At 36.5% G+C, this 20,301-nt stretch overlaps 1 pseudogene; it reads left to right on the top strand.

Annotated features, from left to right (window-relative positions):
• Positions 1 to 13,865: 13,865 nt before the first annotated feature.
• Positions 13,866 to 14,046, top strand: LOC122239769 (annotated as a pseudogene).
• The last annotated feature ends 6,255 nt before the right edge of the window (positions 14,047 to 20,301 follow it).

Raw genomic sequence — 20,301 nt, 5'->3', positions numbered from 1 at the left:
TTAGACCAGTAAATTTGCCAGACATTGCTGAGGAGTGCTGTGTTTGTACTGGGGTGTTCCTTACGTGTTCTGGAAAGAGGTTGCTAAGTCATCTGTAGTATTCAATGTTTGTTTGTGCAGACCCTCAAGATCAACTGGCGGGCAGAGATTAGGGCCTTCTCACATCTTTCCTTAGTATGTTCACAATGAAGCACATGAATATGACTTTCTAGATTTCCAGGAATATGTTGGCATTTTTTAAAGCCCCTGTGGAAATGTCATTTCCCAGTGTTTTCCTTTTATATTTTTTGATCAGCCTCTTATTAGCCCTACCCGGTAATGCTACCCAGGAGCTATGATGGCAAACAATTACTACTAATTGTTTTTGGTAAATGTCCTGAGGATAGAGCAGTTTTCACAGAGCAGGCCCTGAATCAGATCAAATAAAGGCGTCCCTTGAGAATGGAGCTTTTTAATAGCTGCGAGACCAGTCAGATCAAATAATGGCAATTCTCCGGGGTGTGGAAGAAGCCCCAATTTTGTCTTATCCATTAGCTTCCAAGTGGCTGGTTTTTCACAGCATTTGTAAGTGCCATGCTGTCAGTTTTCAAGGCTACTTCAGAGCTGGGGAGGTGGGGAATGAAATAAAGGTAAAAGACATATAACCTCGCTGCTCTTATTGAGATTCAGCCATTTTTCTTGAATAAACACACTTTAGGTTGTCATGGGTCTTTACCTGATTTCCAAATTCTGAAAAGCTTGATTTCAAAATTGATTGATTTTGAAAGTATTTTTTTTTAGTTCTCATTGCTTTTATAGAGGTGTGGATTTTTGGATTTTGGAGAATTGGCCCTCTCAGGAACTAAAATTGTAACCTAGATTTCCTGACACTTAAGTACAGAGAACAATCTTATGGTTAGCAGAGAGGAGGGGGTGGGGATGGGTGAAAAAGGCAATGAGATTAAGGAGTGTACCTGTGATGAGTACTGGGTCATGTATCGAATTCTTGAATCACTATATTGTACACCTGCAACTAATATAACACTGTATTAACTGTACTGGAATTAAAACAAAATAAAATAACATTTCTGAATTTAAATCCATACGTTGTCTGAAAATACCATTTTCCTCCACTATAAGGTATTTATTTGGATAACTTTTTCTCTCCAAACAATGTTGTGACAGCTCCTTGCCTACTTAAGTGTATCTCTGAAAAATCACCTTTGCTTGGAGTCCACATTGAGTTGACTTCGCTATAGCAGCCATTCCTGGTTTAAAGGCATGAGAATGACAATTCATACTTTCACTTCGTTTTGTTTTTGTTTCTTATTTAAATCACATTCCAAAGATGCTCAATTCTGCATATTCTATTCTCTTCCTTATTTTAAAACTGAGGTCTCCTATAGATTTCCTTCAGTCTTGTTAAAATAAAATATTGGAGGATTGGCCACAGAATATTCAGCATGATAGGGTGAACAGGTATAACCGGTTTTAGTTGTTGACTAGAGTTAAGGTCTTTCCCACCAAGGGGAAATGGTATGGTGCTATAAAACTGGGTAGAGAAGAGTGTGAACAGCGTCTAGGACATCCCTGAAGTTCGGTATTTAAATCACCATCAGTGGTAAATACTAGAGAAAGAATATAGACAAGACTATTGCAAAGGATTCCAAGTCCTTAGGAATGTAGGTTTGAATTACCTAATCTCCATTTCGAGTATAAAGCTGTGAGAACTGAAGTATTAGATGAAGGCAGGGAATTTTGGACAGTGGGTAAAGAAAGATGTATAAATATGGTATAGTCTAAATTTAGTGGCGGAAGCACTGACCTTATTAGTTATGTATATATGATTTCCTGTACATGTTTTTATTCTTTAGATAATTTCTTTTTTTTTCCTATTTCTCCCCCCACTCTATTTGTGAAGGTTTTCCTTATAATCTATATAGCAATATCTATAAATGCTACATAAAATTCACTACATCACTATTTTTACTAACTTGAAAAATTTGGTAAGTTTCCAAGAGTTGTCTATTCTTTTAAAGTCAGAGGATTGATATTTTAATTTTACTAAAATCTTTGTTCCCTGAATGTCAGTAAAGTGATAATTGTCTAACTACCACAGTTTTATTGTTAAAAATATTGTTATGCCTCAGGTAAAAATGATTAATTAGACCTAAAAAATATGTTCCCAACATAACGATTTAGTGTGTGTGTGTGTGTGTGTGTGTGTGTGTGTGTGTGTGTGAGAGAGAGAGGGGGGGGGAAGAGAGAGAGGAATGGAAGGAGTGATTGGGGATGTATTGCATATTTGCAGCATTAGTCATTTTCAATATTCATTTGCTGACATTTAAAGTCAAGAATTCATTGCTCTACCATAATTAGTGCTATAAAGTTCCAATGAGGCTTTTCAGATATGCAAGTTCAAATATACTGAAAATTGTTGCTAGTCACCTGGTCCGTAGAGAAGCAGTTTGTTTTTGAAGTTTAAATATTATGCCAAGAGAATTTTTTCCAGCTGTTACATATGTACACAAGTTAATGTTATCAGCAGAATAGAGGTGCATGTACATAGAAAATTTTCAAATTTATCTTACCTCCAAATATGCACCATCGCAGTATTTAATGCCTTTCCCTTCCCCTCCATCTCCTCTTAATACTCATGTATTTTTCATGTATTTACTGATTATTCAAACTTCTACCAAGGTGTTTGTGGAAAAATATATGAGAGATATTGGTTTTCTTTTAAGTAATAAGTCAGGGTATAAATCATCAGAAAATTTGAATTTTGAAGTTCATATGTAACTGTTATTTATTTTTACCATGAGTCTTGAGATATAGAATTAGATATACTAATGTGCACTTAGAAAATCCCACTGAAAACAATATTTCTAATATATTTTGAAATGTAAATAATAACCTAATGATTTAAATAATATCTAATAACTTTTGATCATTAAAAACTATACAGATAGGGATATAGAATTAATATTCAGAAATCTGTTGCATTTCTATACACTAAAAATAAAATAGCAGAAATATAAATTAAGAAAACACCCTATTTACAATTGCAACAAAAAGAACAAAATACCTAAGGGGCACCTGGGTGGTTCATTTGGTTAAGCATCTGACTATGGCTCAGGTCATGATCTTGCTGTTCATGAATTCAAGCCCCTCATTGGGCTCCATAATGACAGCATGGAGCCTGCTTGGAATTCTCTCTCTCTCCCTCTCTCTCTGCCCTGCCCCACTTGCATGCACTCTCTCTCTCTCTCTCTCTCTCAAAAAAATAAATAAATAAACTTAAAAAGAAACCAACAATAAGATACCTAAGAATAAATTTAGCCAAAGAAGTGAAAGACCTGCTCTCCAAAAGCTATAAAGCACTGATGAAAGAAATTGAAGATAACACAAACACATGGAAAGACACTCCATGCTTATGGATTGGGAGAACCAATATTGTTAAAATGTCTGTACAATCCAAAGCAATCTGCAAACTTAATCAATCCCTATCAGAACACTAACAACATTTTTCACAGAATCAGAACAAATAATACTAAAATTTGTATGAAGCACAAAAATACCCCAAGTAGCCATAGCAATCTTGTCTTGGGAAAGGAGAACAATTTTAGGATTACAATCCTGGATTTCAAGATATGATACAAGGCTTTTTACTACAAAGTAAGTCAAAACAGTATGGTGCTGGCACAATAATAGAAACATAGATTAATAAAACAAAATACAGAGCCCAGGAATAAATAAATAAAAACCCACACTTAAATGGTCAATTAATCTATGACAAAGGAGGTAAAATATACAATGGGAAAAAGACCAAATGATGTGAAGAAAGCTGGACAGCTGATGCAAAAGAATGAAATGGGATCACTTTTTTATACCATATACGAAAATAAACTTACAATGGATGTAAATGTGAGACCTGAAACCATAAAACTCCTAGAATAAAGCATAGGCATTGGCCATAAAAACATTTTTCTAGATATGTCCCCTGAGACAAGAGAAACATGTAAAAATAAACTATTGAGACTCCATCAAAATAAAACGCTTTTACACAGTGAAAGAAACCATCAAAAACAAAAAAAAAAGGCAACCTACTGAATGGGAGAAGATATTTGGAAATGATATATCTGATAAGGAGTTCAAAATATATAATGAACTTATATGACTGAACACCAAAAAACAAATGCTCTGATTAAAAATGAGCAGAGCACATGAACATTTTTTCCACAGAATACAAACAAATGGCCCACAGACACATGAAAAGGCGTTGAACATCACTAATCAGCAGACAAATACAGATGAAAACTGCAATGAGATATCACCTTACACCTGTCGTAATGGCCACAATCAAAAGGACAAGATATGATAAGTATTGTTGAGGATATGGAGAAAAAGAAATTCTCCCACATTGTCGAGAGGAGTATAAATTAGTGCAGCCACTGTGGAATACAGTATGGAGGTTCTTCAAAAGATTAAAAATAGAATTACCAGAGAAAGACAAATACCATATGATTTCACTTATCTGTGGAATTTAAGAAACCAAACAAAGAAAAAAGGAGACAAAAGAAAAAAGAATTCGTCAATACAGAGAACAAACTGTGGTTTGCCAGAGGAGAGGTAGATGAGCGGGATGGGTGAAATAGATAAAGCAGATTAAGAGTACACTTATTGTGGGGTGCCTGGGTGGCTCAGTCTGCTAAGCATCTGACTCTTGATTTTGGCTCAGGTCATGATCTCAGCTCAGGTTGTGATCTCACAAAGCATGAGATCAAGCCCGCATCAGGCTCTGAGCTGTCAGTGAGAAGCCTACTTGGGATTCTCTCTCTCCCTCTCTCTCTGCCCTTCCCCCACTCTCTCTCTCTCTCTCTCTTTCAAAATAAACATATAAATTAAAAAAAAAAAGAGTACACCTATTTTTTTTTTACTTTGTTTTAATGTTTATTTTTGAAGGGGAGAGAGAGAGAGACAGAGCATGAGTGGGGGAGGGGCAGAGAGAGAGACACACACAGAATCCGAAGCAGGCTCCAGGCTCTGAGCCATCAGCACAGAGCCTGATGTGGGGCTCAAACTCACAAACCATGAGATCATGACCTGGGCCGAAGTCGGATGCTTAACCTTCTGAGCCACCTGGGCGCCCCAAGAGTACAGCTATTGTGATGAGCACTGAGTAATGCATAGAAATGTTGAATCATAATATTGTATGCCTGAAACTAATACAATGCTGTATGTTAATTCAATAAAAATAAATTAATAAATAAATAACAATTAAAACTGACCAAACCTGCTCCCCTCAAAAAACCTATACAGATAGTTGGTCCTTCTCAACACTCAGGCAGAATTCATAGAGATGGGGCTTGGGCATTTTTTTTTTTTTTACAAATTCCATAGGTTTTGCGGTGCCTGGGTGGCTCTGTCGGTTAAGCATGTGACTTCAGCTCAGGTCATGATCTCACGGCTCATGGGTTCGAGCCCCGTGTCAGGCTCTGTGTTGACAGCTCAGAGCCTGGAGCCTGCTTCAGATTCTGTGTCTTCCTCTCTCTCTGCCCCTCTCCTGCTCATGCTCTGTCTCTCTCTGCCTCAAAAATAAACACACAAAAACATTAAAAAAAATTCCATAGGTTCTTGTTACAACTAATCCTAATCAGAGATCTTTTTTTCCCTTTGATTTTTTTTATTACTCAAAAAAGCTTCAATTTTTTTTTTAATTTAGCTTTTTGACTCTGTGATTGTGCCTTCAACACTTTCACAAAGATTTTTCTGCTCCTCAAAAAGGAAAGCATGCTTGGTCCTGTCATGAACACACTTAGCACACATGGGAGACCCTGATGAAGTGTTGCTTCATTCTGGACAACCTCATAACAACTTCAGGTGTCACAGCATGAACTCCTCAAAGTCAGCTTGGGCGCATGAAGATTTTGGTGCTCTCCCAACCTACTTCGTATTAAGGTAAATGATTCTGTTACTAGGGGTTCAGGACAGCCTGGTTTGTTAGAGGCAAAATGCAGGATGGTCTACAGGGGGTATGTCAAACACTCAACCATTCTGAATGCCTAGAGATGCTGTCCCAGGAAGAAGAAAAAGGAATAAAAAATTGCCCATAAAAATTTCTATAAAACTGACACAAGCTCATTCGGGTTAGGTAAGGACTTTTTTTTTCATAATGTCCAAAATATAATTAAATTATAGGTATGAAAAGTGTATTCACCTTCATATATATATGATGCATACAGAAACTCTTTATGAGGACATTAATTATAAGTGTAGATTTTCATACAGAACCAGTCTTTGGGATGTGCAGAAAATGCAGCTACATAACAGGTACATTTGGGGAGACAATGCACGAACTGACCCTGTCATAGTGTCTGACATTTTCACATTACTCACTACCCTAGTCTCAGCTGAGAAGAGAGAGATTTTAATGTATGAAAACTTATTTCAAAATTCTGTTTCAGATTGTACAGTTATGCACCAATAGTGAACCCAATATGTTAAGAAGGGAAAGAAGAGGAATAAAATCTAGAACAAATGTGCTATTCAGAAGGGCAGACTAAGGTAGCATACTGAATTGGGAAACCCCAGTCTAGGTAACAGAAGTGGAGCTGGAGAGAACAGCTGATAATTTGGGGCAGTTACATTGTATCAAGTATTATTAAGCCTATATGAATTGTTCTCAGATCGAAGTGGGAGGGCTGATATAATGACTAGCATTCTGTAGAGATGTAGTAATTTAATTAAAAAACTCATGTTTATGTTCACTTGTTATGCACACACATTCAGATAACACATGCATATTAGGAATTACCATTTGGCACCTGTAAGCAGAGGGATCAACCTCATGAATGGGGATAGTCAAGTTCTACAGCTTTTTGACAGCTTAGTCTCATCAGGCAGTATCATTTCTTTCTTTTCTTCCTTAGTAAACTTTTGCCTCTCCTAGAATTTATATTACCTTGAGAGATTGTATGATAAATGCCAGTACATTTCTGTGTTTGAAGAACATGTTCTAAGATAGTAATGTCTCCTTAGTGAGTGCCCGTTAATGGCAATTTTGAAAGATGTCTAAAAACTAACTTCTTTTCATGGATTGATCCTATTTTTGATTCTATTTTTCTTTCGGTCATTAAAAAAAACAGTTTAGATCCTAATGACTAAAATAAGAAGCATTTTATTGTGTTTGTTTAAAAAGATACAAATATATGCTATTAACAATCTAAACTTTTTCTTATCAGCAATCATAAATTTACAGGTGTATTTCTGATCTGGTATTACTGCAAAATCCTCCTAACATTCAGATCTTCTATATTTTGGAACAGAGCCTGATAAGGATCAGAGATTGAGATAGAAACTAGAAAAAAATCATGTAGTAAACTAATATTTATTAAACACAAGTTTTATGTCAGAGATGTGGCTTAATTGTGGAATCCTATCAGCTACTCTCAGAAGCATAGGAGGAATGTCCAATAGACCAGGAAAATGCTTGGATGCAAGATGACATGAAATAGTCTTGAATTAAGATATGTTTTCACTACTTCCCATAAAAATTTAACTTATTAAAAAATCAAATATAATTTGCATGTGACTGAAGAAATAATATAGGGGCGCCTGGGTGGCTTGGTCAGTTGAGCGTCCAACTTCAGCTCAGGTCATGATCTCACAGTGTGTGAGTTTGAGCCCCACGTTGGGCTCTGTGCTGACAGCTTAGAGCCTGGAGCCTGCTTCAGATTCAGAGAGATTCTCCCTCTCTCTCTGACCCTCCCCTGCTCACACTCTGTCTCTCTCTCAAAAATAAATAAACATTAAAAAAATTAAAAAAAAAAAGAAACAATATAGTTGTTGGGGTAAAGCAATGGAGGGAAGGGTTTTGTTTTTAATTTTTTTTACACTGACACCAAATACCATTATTATAATACAGAACTTTTTAAAACATCGTTTTATTTGTTTTTTAAAGTAATTTCTGCACCCAATGTGGAGCTCCAATTCGTGACCCCAAGATCAAGAGTTGTACACTCTTCTGACTGAGCATCCAGGTGCCCCATAATACAGAACTTCTGTGACTCATCATCACTATATTTCTTTTGGAAAATAACACTTCCTGTCTTTATATTATCAACCTAGTTTTGAAGCACTAAACTTATTTTAATACAGAATTATATCATTTTATAGTCATCACCTTACCATCTGAAATCTGTATACTAATACTAATACAGCTAAGATAATGTGATTTAATAAATATCTTTTTTCTAATGTTTATTTATTTTTGAGAGTGGGGGAGGGGCAGAGAGCAAGAGGGAGACAGAGAACGTGAAGCAGGCTCCAGGCTCTGAGCTGTCAGCACAGAGCCTGAAGCAGGGCTCGAACCCACGAACCGCGAGATCATGACCTGAGCCCAAGTCAGACACTCAACGGACTATGCTACCTTGGCACCCCATAAGTATTTTTAAATATCTTAATGGCCATAGAAATTTTGATATCTATTAGAGGTTTCCTCTAAGTCATGTATTTTTTTTTTCTAAGAACCTATTAACTTACTAGAAATAATTCTATAAATAGAGCTACTTTTTTTTTAAACCAAGGAAAAAAGTGCAGTTATATATAAATTTAAGATTAACTTCTGTGCTTAATTAAACCCCCAAATTTTTTACCAATATTTTTGCGTGTACATCATTACTCAGAACTCCATGACTTTACCACTATTTAGGATTATACTCCAAAATATCAATACTGTAATTCATTTTCAAATGCTGAAGACATGTATATTCCATGACAAAATTTGCACATTTATTATTATTATTATTATTATTATTATTATTAGATAGAAGGAGATAATGGAAATGTTCACATTTAGCCAAGCTGTTATAGGGTGAATTCTATGTCAATAATTGCTTAAAGACTTTATTTCCATTCTTGGTGAAAAGAGACAATGCCATCATTAGAAAATTATGAATACTGTGCCCAAGTGCCTTGCAAGTATCACATTTTGTTTCTAAAATCTGGTCGGTCTGGATTCTGTGTTGACACTGGCAGGCAGCTTTAATGAAAATCATCTCCCAAGCAGCTGCAACTTCAGTTTTAGTCACAGCAGCTCTCCTGATTAGCCCCTGCAGGAGCTGCCACAAGGCTCAACTGAAATCTGCTCTCCAGAATCACAGACATGCGAAACACAGGCCCCTCGTTACCAAAATTCATAAGCACAACGTGATAACCTTTCTGTTTGGCTTGATCATTTGGTACGCTCAGAATAGCCATAGATGTTCACATAATACCCATTGTCTAAGAACTTTAGGCATAAGGCTAGTAGTTTGTTATTATGTGATTTTTGCCCACTAATGATATATGATGTACAAGAGCATGGAGAGTTAAAATAACAGCAGAAACCATAACCACCTAAGGTTTTTATTCTAATCTTTTGTACTTAATCACATGCACTTGAACTCTGGGTTTCCTGTAGATTTTCTGTATAACTCAACAGGTGCAGGATCTGCATAGTTCTCTCCAATTCTTATGTAGAAATGGCACAGCGTGGAGGTGAGGTTTTTTTTAGAATAAATTCTACCATCAAAGAGTCTAATTGAACAGTCCTTGGGCTGGCAGAGATTTTTTTTTTTTTTTATGAACGTGAAGGTTTTTCATAATACAGCTGTAAATTTGTGCTTTACTTGGTCTTTCTGATTTAACTTGCTATAAGGTCTTAGATTCTGACTAATTACTCTGGACTTCAGGAAAATTTTACGCTCATGGGGGTGTGAGCATGAATATGTATATCTTGTGTGTATGCTTGTGTGCACTTAGCTCAGAAAATAGAGTGGGTTCTCAAGGCACCTGATTAAATTGGAGTCAAAGGCGTACCAAAAAGTGGAAATCATGCAAGGGACTACATGAGTGGAATATTTTTTTTTAAGTTTATTTATTTATTTTGAGAGAGATAGCATGCAGGAGGGGCAGAGAGAGAAGGGAAGAGACAGAATCCCAAGCAGGCTCCATGCTGTCAGGGCAGAGCCTGATGCGAGGCTTGAACTCACAAACCATGAGATCATGACCTGAGCTGAAATCAAGAGTCGAATGCTTAAATGACTGAAGCACCCAGGCGTCTCAAGGGTGGAATATTTTTAGTAGACCAAAGGAAAACAATACTATGGCTTGTAGTGGGTAGGGAAGATATATGAAAGAGGTAGACTCTGTGTACTGAACAGAAAATTCAATGGCCTTTGGAAGGAAAAGATGAGCACAAAAAGACCAAAAAAAGATGTAGTAGGAATTTATGTGGTATCTCCGTATGCCAGTAAATAGTTTTATACATCCCTCCCACCACTCTCTACCCCCAGCACACACACATTTTGGTAAAAGAAGAAGAAATGATTCGAGATAGGCTACACAGCACAGGCAATTGATGTCAGATAAAATCCCAGATCTTGGGTCTTCCCAGGGTTTGAAATGGGTAGAAGTAAAATAATAGAAGTTGATATTACTGAATGGCATTACTGTGCCAGATACTGTTTTAAGAGCAAGCAGCAAATAAAATGAAATTTAAAGCAATTTGTGGTCATGAAAAATGGGGAGAAGCTGAATACCCACCAAGGAGGAGAATGGGCAAAGCTATGCTGAGGCTCAGTATCTGACTGATGGAGGGGACAGGGGGAAGACAGAAAAGGGGAAAGAGTGTCAGAAGAGAGAGAGAGAGAGAGAGAGAGAGAGAGAGAGGAGATGGGTATGGTTCTCAGCAAAAATGAGGCTGAAATCCACATCATCAGTACACACTGCTGTGTGGAGTAGCTCACAGAGTTTGAGCCGTAGAGTCTTTGTTCAGCCCCCTGATCTAGACAGTGATACCAGGCAGAGTTACAGTCACTGTGTAAAATAGCAATGTTGTACACAACATAAGGCTCAAATTAGACATAACATGGTTGATTAAAAAATGCCATTTGCAATGAAAGATAGAGAAGTATTTCAGGATCCAGACCATCTAAGCAGGTGAGCAAATTGCAGGAAAATGGCCACCTGCCCTCTAACCTGATGTAAGTAAGCAGTTCTTGTGTTGCAGCTGATTAATGTCACAGATGCTGCAGTGAGGCTGAGCTGTTTGTGAGGAGTGTAGACTCTGCGTGTACTGACAAGGGAGCTTTCCCAAAGCAGGTAGAGATCCAAGCACGAGAAGAGTTTTGCAAATCTGAGGGAAGCTTCAAAAGAGTGAGATAGATCAGTAATGTGAAACAATCTTTAGAATTATGGAAGATGAGGAAATAAACTATTTATTTAGAGAGTAAGAGTTTGTGATAACTATTATATGATTTCAGAGTATTAAAGAGAAGAAAGACAAGAAACAGAAAATGGATGAAGAGGAAATTGACTCAGGAAGTATAAATTGCTCCATATGATCCTTGCCAAAAAAAAAGAAAAAAAAGAAAAAGAAAAAAAGAAAAACAATACTAGTGTGTCTTATAAGAAAAGTTGAGTCAGGGGGTGCCTGGGTGACTCAGTCAGTTGAAGGTCCGACCTCAGATCAGGACATGATCTCATGGTTCATGGATTCGGGACCTGCATCAGGCTCTGGGCTCACAGCCTGCTTTGGATTCTGTGCCCTCCCCCCCCCCCCGCTTTTCCCCACTGTGCACTCTCTCTCTCTCTCAAAGATAAATAAACATTAAAAAAAGAAAGAAAGAAAAGAAAAGCTGAGTCAAGATAGAATTCCAGTGGGAAAAGAGATCTAGATGGTAGTATAGTAAATCTTTAAGTCAGAGGGGTTGAACTATATAGTCTAGGAAAATCCTATTGGAATGAATAATGCAGCTTGTCAGATTTGGGGGAAGTAATGGGAAACAGTCTGAACAAACAAGAAGAATGTCAAATAAAAGTTCCACAAGCAATTTATTGAGCATCTATTGGTAGCAACTCTTGTCCTAGCTACTGAGATAATACAGGCAAGTCAAAATCCTGCAGTTCTGTAGGGTTTAAGGAAGGCTAATAGAAAATGTGGAATAGGTACAAAAGGAAGTGGGGTACATCAGGGGGACATCTAATCCAGCCTGCAGTTGGGGAGGGAGGTCATGCCAGATTTCTGGAGATAAGTACTTGAGATCTTCATGGAGGACTTCTCCTAAGAAGTTCCAGGATAAAGGTAATTAGGACATGATATCTATCTGAGTGAAAAATGAAGGTTTCCTTAAAATGATTTCCAATGTACCAAGGTTATCAGAGGAATTATCTATGTGAGGCATGGAGGACCTCCTATCCTTACTTTTACTCTGAAAGATAAATCTTTCCCTTGGAGCTCTCTCACTGATTACAGTTTTCTCTACCATATTGAGTTCAGAGCTTAAATGGCACTCCCTTTAATATCCAAATATGAATGTATATGACCTTTCCACTATATGCCCATAGTACACCAGAAACCAATCTAAAATTTCTATATGGGAATTTACTAATAAATTAGTTATAATAAAAAGAAAATAAATTCAGAGTAACAGTCAGCTAAGGCACTTGGTTTTAAAAGTATAGCTTTCTTCAGCTTGGGGTTCTTGCCTTCATATGGGAATAACTATCTTTTAAATACTTCTTGCTGGGATGATTTTTTCCCTATAAATCTAGGTCTAAACAACAAAGCCTAGCGAGGTACCATTCTTTTCTGTGTAAGTTACACTATATATAGAATTAATACCAGGATTAATATAAAAGGATATTAGGAATGACTTCATCTTTTTCTTAAGTTGTGCACCAGATATATACACAGAAAGTAGCAAGGAAGAGAGAGAGAGAGAAGGAGACAGAGAATCCCAAGCAGGCACTGCACTGTCAATGCAGAACCTGACGCAGAGCTCAGTCTCATGAACCGTGTGATCATGACCCATGCCGAATTCAAGAGTGAGATGCTTAACCAACTGAGCCACCCAAGTGCCCCTTTATTTTTTTTAAGACTTTTTTTTAATTTCTAAATAATCTCTATACCCAGCATAGGGCTTGCATTTAGAATCTTGAGATCAAGAGTTACATATCCCACCAACTGAGCTAGCCAGGTGCCCCTAAAATAGTGTTTAAACAGAGAGTGGGAATCAATACTGGGGTTTAGCAACATGATTCTAGGAAGATGAATTAAACAAGGCAGCACCACCTCAGCAATGGAGGTATTTGAACTATTACAAAACAAATCAGAGCCAAGACTCAATTACTGCAACTGAAGGATAACAATGAACTTGATTATAAAGAATGAGACCAAAAAGCAATACAAGAAGTGAGTTTAAAACCATAGCATGGAAGGAATTCTTACAGGATGGAGTAAAGACCTGTGGAAATCTGCTCTTCAATTAAACCAATGAGAACAATAGCAAAAGTTGTCAAAGTCAACTTTTCCTGAACTCTGAAAATTTATCAAAGGCTTGCAACAATTCAAGGAGCATTATTTGAAAAGAATGACTGAACTTCAGAAATCAGGCCCAAATGACATAGGATATTAGACTTGAGTCAGAGTGGAATGATTCTTGAGTAGGATGATTTTATTTAGTCTTCTGGACCAAAAATTTGCCAGCCTGTCCTTGAACTAGGTGAGTTAATATATATAAAGCATCAGCACTGGTAAGTAATACTGCCCTTTTTCCTAAAAGCAGACTTTCTCCTAATACCTCACACAAGGCTAGGGATACTATTAACTTCTGCAAACAAACATACAATCCTCCCCCCCACCCCCCGCCACAAATAAATGGTTGTATGAATGAATGGGTGAATGATGGCCTGCTCTACTCTTGTATGAAATTATCTGGCTGGCTTATTATTCATAGAGAGACTCCATAAGATGTGTCTAACGCATACCATCTTGGGCAGTTACTTAAAACCTCTCAATCTTAGTTTCTTCATGTATAAACTGGAGTTGATAAGGCAGCACTGTCAGCTTTGCGTAGTAGCAGTATCATAGCCAGTGAGGATTATCCAAGCCATGATTATTGCTAATTGATAAAAATAGTATTGCTAATAGATAGATGATATTATTGGGAAGGGAATGTGAGAATGCCCAACACAGTACCTGGCATAGACTCACTTTCAATAAATGTTTGCTAAATGAATATACAAACAAATGAAAGAACAGATCAATACACGAGATTCCTTTATGGAGAGGGATAGTTCATGAGTATGGGCCACCTTCAGGCTGATCCATTGATGTACTAGTTGTTTTACAGTCATTACATTCCCTTACCAGGTATAGGACTCATCCAAGGAGTGAAGAAATGACCTGCAGGCACTTTGGGGCTTAGAAGAGTGTGGGGGCTGAAAGGCAGATTGGAAAACAATAAGAAGAGAGATGAATAAGATAAGAGATTGGAAAAGGGGATGAGGGTGAAAAAGTATAGTGGGAATTAAAATAGGAAAATTTAAAAATGTAAGCATTATAAATTCTGAGGCTTATCACACCAGCAATATCACACAGCAGAATTATCAGCTGATTCATGTAAAGTCAGTTTAACGTATTTAAAATAATATGATATTGCTATTGTCCTGCCCTCAATAAGCCTACAGGTGATGAGGTTAATAACATAAACCAGAATAAGATACTCTAGCTGACACTACACTGTATTCCTTTCTATTTTCCATACTCTGAGTCATAAATTTACACCTTAAAAATGCTAACACATAGGGGCACCTGAGTTGCTCAGTCAGTTGAGCATCTGACTTGATTTCGGCTCAAGTCATGATCCCAGGGTCATCTGATACAGCTTTGTGTAGGTCTCCATGGTGAGCATGGATCCTGCTTAAGATTCTCTCTCTCTCTCTCTCTCTCTCTCTCTCTCTCTCTCTCTTTCTCTCTCTCTCTGTCTCTCCCACCCCCAGGCTTGTGCTCTCTCTTTCTAAAATAAAAAAAAAAAAAATGAGTGGAGTCTGGGTGGCTCAGTTGTTTAAGCATCCGATTCCCAGTTTTGGCTCAGATAATGATCTCATGATTTCGTGAGTTCTAGCCCTGCATCTGGCTCTGTGCTGGCAGTGTGGAGCTTGCTTGGGATTCTCTGTCTCTCCCTCTCTCTCTCTCGGCATCTCCCCTGCTCACACTGTCTCTCTCTCAAAATAAATAAATAAATTTTTAAAATAAAAAAATGAAATAAAATAAATTTTAAAATGCTAACACTTAGCTTATATGTTTTAAGTATACCATAAAAGCTCAAAAAATGCACCATATACATATTTAGAGGTAGATGCTGGTATTAAAGCTTAATACTAGAATAACAAATGATCTAAGTTTAGATATGTGGCTTATTGTGTGCCAAGCATTGTTGGAAGCTTTGAAGTATTTTTTAGTCTTAGTCATATACTCCTCATGAAAACCCAGTAACATGCTAGTAATATCCTCACCTGGCAGTTAAGGAAACAGAGGCATGGGAGATGAAATAGTTTGCCTGCCTTTACTCAGGCTAGGGCTAAAATTTGAAGCTAAGCAGTCAAACACCACAATTTTTTCACAAAATTTACTATCTTGACTTAGAAAAATTGCATTATGCTTTGTCATTATGTAATAGGATTTGTCTTTTTATAGTGCTTTCTGAAAATAGAGGACATGGGAAGTTGTGATTGACATTGGGAAAAAATAGACAAACATGAGGCCCAGAAGTGAGACTTTTACTACAAAATGTCCTCTGCAGCTAACTACGCCTCTGCCCTCATGTTCATGCTAGCCTTGGAATCACAAGCGACTGCTTATACAATTGTGTATACATCTACTTTTATATTTAATGGGGTTTGGCTTCTTTTCTACCTCAGCTCCAGGCATTTTGCTCAAAAAACACCTTATGAAAAGAAATGTGCAACGTAACACGAGAGAAGGGCTTCCAGGAGATATAATTCTTCCTGAATTGGTCCATATTGGCTGTGTAATATGGGACCGATCATTTAAATTTTATTTACCTTTGCTGTTTTGTCTCAAAAACTAACACACCACAATACTGTATTTTATACTTCAAAGTTATCAAGAGGCTCGATCTGAAACGTTCTAACCATGCAAAATAAAAGATAATTATGCGATGTCCTGGAGGTGTGAGCTATTGCTATGTTACTGATCATATTGCAGTATATATTATATGTGTACCAATCGACATGTTGTTCCATGTTGTTCAAGATGTGTGACACCTTAAATTTAGCTAAGGTTATATGTCAGTTATATCTCAATTTAAAACATTTTAAAAGTGCATTGAAAGGAATACAAATTGAGGGGTGCCTGGATGGCTCAGTAGGTTAACCGTCCAACTCTTGATTTCAGCTCAGGTCATGATCTCATGGTTTGTGAGTTCAAGCCCTGGTTTGAGCTCTCTGCCCCTTCCCTCTCACTGGCCCTCCTTGCTCTCTCTCTCAAAATAAATAAATAAATTTTGAGAGCGAGAGAGAAAGTGAGATAGAGAGAAAGAGAGAGAATCCCAAGCAGCCTCCACACTTTCAGCATGGAGCCTGATGCTAGGCTCAAACTCACAAACCCTGAGATCATGACCTGAGCCAAAACCAAGAGTCAGACACTTAACTAACTGAGTCACCCAGGAACCCCAAGAAACAAACTTAAAAAAAATTGAACACATCAGACTGTGCCATAGTATGGATTCCTCTCAGCAATAACATATCACAGCTGAGAGAAATACTCCTCCTTCCCTGACCTGGGCCTTCTAATAGTGACTTCTTCTGTTGGCTTGTGCTTTGACTGGACTGTGTTATGGCTTATTACCCATTGCTTTCTGCAGAGCCATGTGATAACTGAAAATAATTCAGAGTTTCTGTTAGAAGGCCTCAATGCTCAGGCTTAACACAGAGCCTTCTACAAGATTTTGTAAATCTTATAACAAGAATTTCTAGGAATTTCTCTTCATGTTTTTTCTTTTTAAATTTGTTACAAATTCTTGGACTTTAAGAAATTCCGTCTCCTTTACACTGTATGAAATTTACTGAAAATACATTTGCTGTATTTCTTATTATAAAGTCTTTCTTCTGGGGTAAAGTGGACACTATGTGTTTGTGTGTGTGTCTGTTTTAGAAAAAACACAATAAGAACACAGATTTCACATTTTACTTTTAACAAAATAGATGGTTGGAGAGAGATGGATTTAATAAAATACATTAAATTAATTAGCATAATGTTCATATAATTCTATCATTAAATCAAATAGTCCAAAATTGTATCAGTTCAACATAATGGGAGTTAGAGAAATGTTGGCCTGAAAAGGAAATTTCTAAGTGAAAAGCATTGTGACTTAAAGTGGATAAAGTCTATTTTTTTGAGTGCCCATAACTGCCGTCCTAATTTTAAATGTCTTTAGACTTAAAAGACACGACTAACTCACGCTTTGATTTTTTAAATGCAAGCTTTTATATTGAGAATGCAAATTTATGTGTTTTAATTCTTATCTTATTTTAGCATAGAACAAATTTAGTAGAGAATTCTTTCATCTTGGCAAAAAAATAAAGGGCATTTATCTCCCTTAGTATCTAATTCTTTTGAGGCAGAAAGTTCAGTGTGCAAGAATAGTTACATGACAAAATTATGAACAACCCCTAATGTTAGCCTGAAAAGAAATAATAAAATATAACATATCTGTTGTTATTTGTAAGATTTTTTTTTTATTGGAAAACCATATGGGAAGTCAGAACTATGTCACTATAACTGTTAGTTATCCAAACATTTCTTTTTTACTTTTTTAATACATTCCTCTTACCATACCAAAAAGTTATTATTTTCAGGTTTATCACAGCCAGTTGGGGAATATAGAAATAGACTGGTAAAAGTAGAACATTATCCTTACAGAACTTTGTTCTTCAAGTCATTCTTTCATTGAATATGTAATTTTTAACACTCCTGTTTACTAGCCATTAGAAACATCGAGTTAGTACTGCTGATCTTAAGGAGTTCTTTATTCTAGTGAAGAGAAAGAGACTGATAGAAGAAAAATAAATGCATTATGATAAAAGACCACAAAAGATGTGGTCTATTTGGAAAGAAGAGTGGTTAGGAGCATGTATAATGGTGGGAGTTCTTAGAATAGTTTGACTCACAGGTAGTTTGTATCTGCCAGACTGGGGTGGTGATGGGGTGGAGAGAAATCTATTATATGGGAAAGGCACAGTGTGACCATAGCCATGGAGACCTGAAACAGTGTGGATTAGGAAAAGGACTGAGAGTGGGAGATATCTATATTTGTAGGGGACTAAGGTAGGGTGGAGGTCATGGTAAAGTAAAAAATGATGGGAGAAATCTTAAATAATGGTCACCCATCACTGGTACTAAACTGTTACAAGCATATGAAAAGGTTTTAAGCAGAAAAGTAACTGATCACACTTGCATGTTAGAAAATCACTTCAATAATACTGGGAAGAGGAGATTGAAAATGGTAGCCTGTAAACAAGTGGCATCAATTAGTGAATTTTGCAATGAATTAGATGTGAGTGATTAGGAGGTGGTGGTTATTTGGATAGTATCCAAATTTCTGGGTGACTGGATAGACAATGATGTATATTTATTGAAATGTTGAATACATTACCACTTGGGGCAAAAAAAATCTCACTAATTTTCATCATACTGAGTTTGAGGTACCTTTGATGTACACAGGTAGAGATGCCAGCAGGGGATAATGATATAGACGTTATTGCTTTATAGTTATATAGTTATAGCGATGGATAGAGTCATAGGTATGCAATAAGTCAGGAAGAGTGTATAGAATGAAAATAGGAAGGTGACCAACATTTAAACCCATGTTTAAAAACTTACATAATATAAATTATTTTATGTTTCTGGAGTATTTTAATATTTTTATCTCAATAAGCACGATTGCTAGTATGGGATTAAATTTTCCAGAATGACAAAGTACACTTGCTATAGTTTCTTGTAGAAATACACCAGGCATATATGTAAGGTGACTATATGTATGGTTATTACCATACATGATATGGTGATCAGAGATAACAGATGACTGTCAATTATTTAGAAAGAAGACAATTGTGCTTAGAAATCAGGGCATTCATGTTAAGTTAAATTGCACGTTCATACTTATCTAAATAGTGTATAGACATAATTTCTTAATATGAGTTTCTTTTTAAAAAATCAAATACTGCTACAAACATCAGGGTGCATGTATCTCTTTGAATGAGTATTTTTGTATTCTTTGGGTAAATACCTAGTAGTGCAATTGCTGGATCATAAGGGAGTTCTATTTTTAACTGTTTGAGGAAGCTCCATACTGTTCTCCAGAGTGGATGCACCAGTTTGCACTCCCACCAAGAGTGCAAGAGGGCTCCCTTTTTTCCACATCCTTGCCAACAACATCCTGTTGTTTCTTGTGTTAACTTTAGCCATTCTGACAGGTGTGAGGTTGTATCTCATCATGGTTTTGATTGTATTTTCCTGATGATGAATGCTCTTGAGTATCTCTTCATGTGTCTATTGGCCATTTGTATGTATTCTTTGGAAAATGTCTATTCATGTCTCCTGTGTATTTTTTAATTGGATTATTTATTTTTTTGGTGTTGAGTTTTATAAGTTCTTTATATATTTTGGATACTAATCCTTTATCAGATATGTAATTTGCAAATATCTTTTCGCATTCCATAGATTACCTTTTAGTTTTGTTGATTGTTTCCTTCACTATGCAGAAGCTTTTTATTTTGATGAAGTCCCGATAGTTTATTTTTGTTTTTGTTTCCCTTGCCTCAGGAGACATATCTAGAAAGAAGTTGTTATGGCTGATGTCAAAGAGGTTACTGCCTGTGTTCTCCTGTAGGATTTTTATGGTTTCATATAGCAGCATTATCTACAATAGTCAAATTATGGAAATAGCCCAAGTGTCTGTTGACTGATGAATGGATAAAGAAGATGTGGTATACATATATATATATATATATATATATATATATATATATATATATATATGTGTGTGTGTGTGTGTGTGTGTGTGTGTATACACACACACACACAATGGAATATTACTCAGCCATAAAAGAGAATGAAATCTTGCCATTTGCAACTACATGGATAGAGCTAAAGTGTATTATGTTAAGCCAGATAACTCAGTCAGAGAAAGACAAATACCATATGATTGCACTCATATGTAGAATTTCAGAAATAAAATAAATGAGAAAGGGTAAAAAAATAAAAAAGAGAGAAAGTCAAACCAAGAAACAGACTTTTAACTATAGAGAACAAATTGATGGCTGTTAGAGGGGAAGTGGGTAGAAGAATGGGTTAAATAAGTGATGGGGATTAAGGGGGACACTTGTGACGAACACTGGGTGTTGTATGGCAGTGTTGAATGACTATATTGTACACCTGAAACTGATATTACACTGTATGTTAACTAACTGGAATTT

Source organism: Panthera tigris, chromosome B3, assembly GCF_018350195.1.
Source record: "Panthera tigris isolate Pti1 chromosome B3, P.tigris_Pti1_mat1.1, whole genome shotgun sequence".
Classification (NCBI taxonomy): Eukaryota; Metazoa; Chordata; class Mammalia; order Carnivora; family Felidae; genus Panthera; species Panthera tigris.
This window is presented reverse-complemented; position numbering and strand designations above follow the sequence as displayed.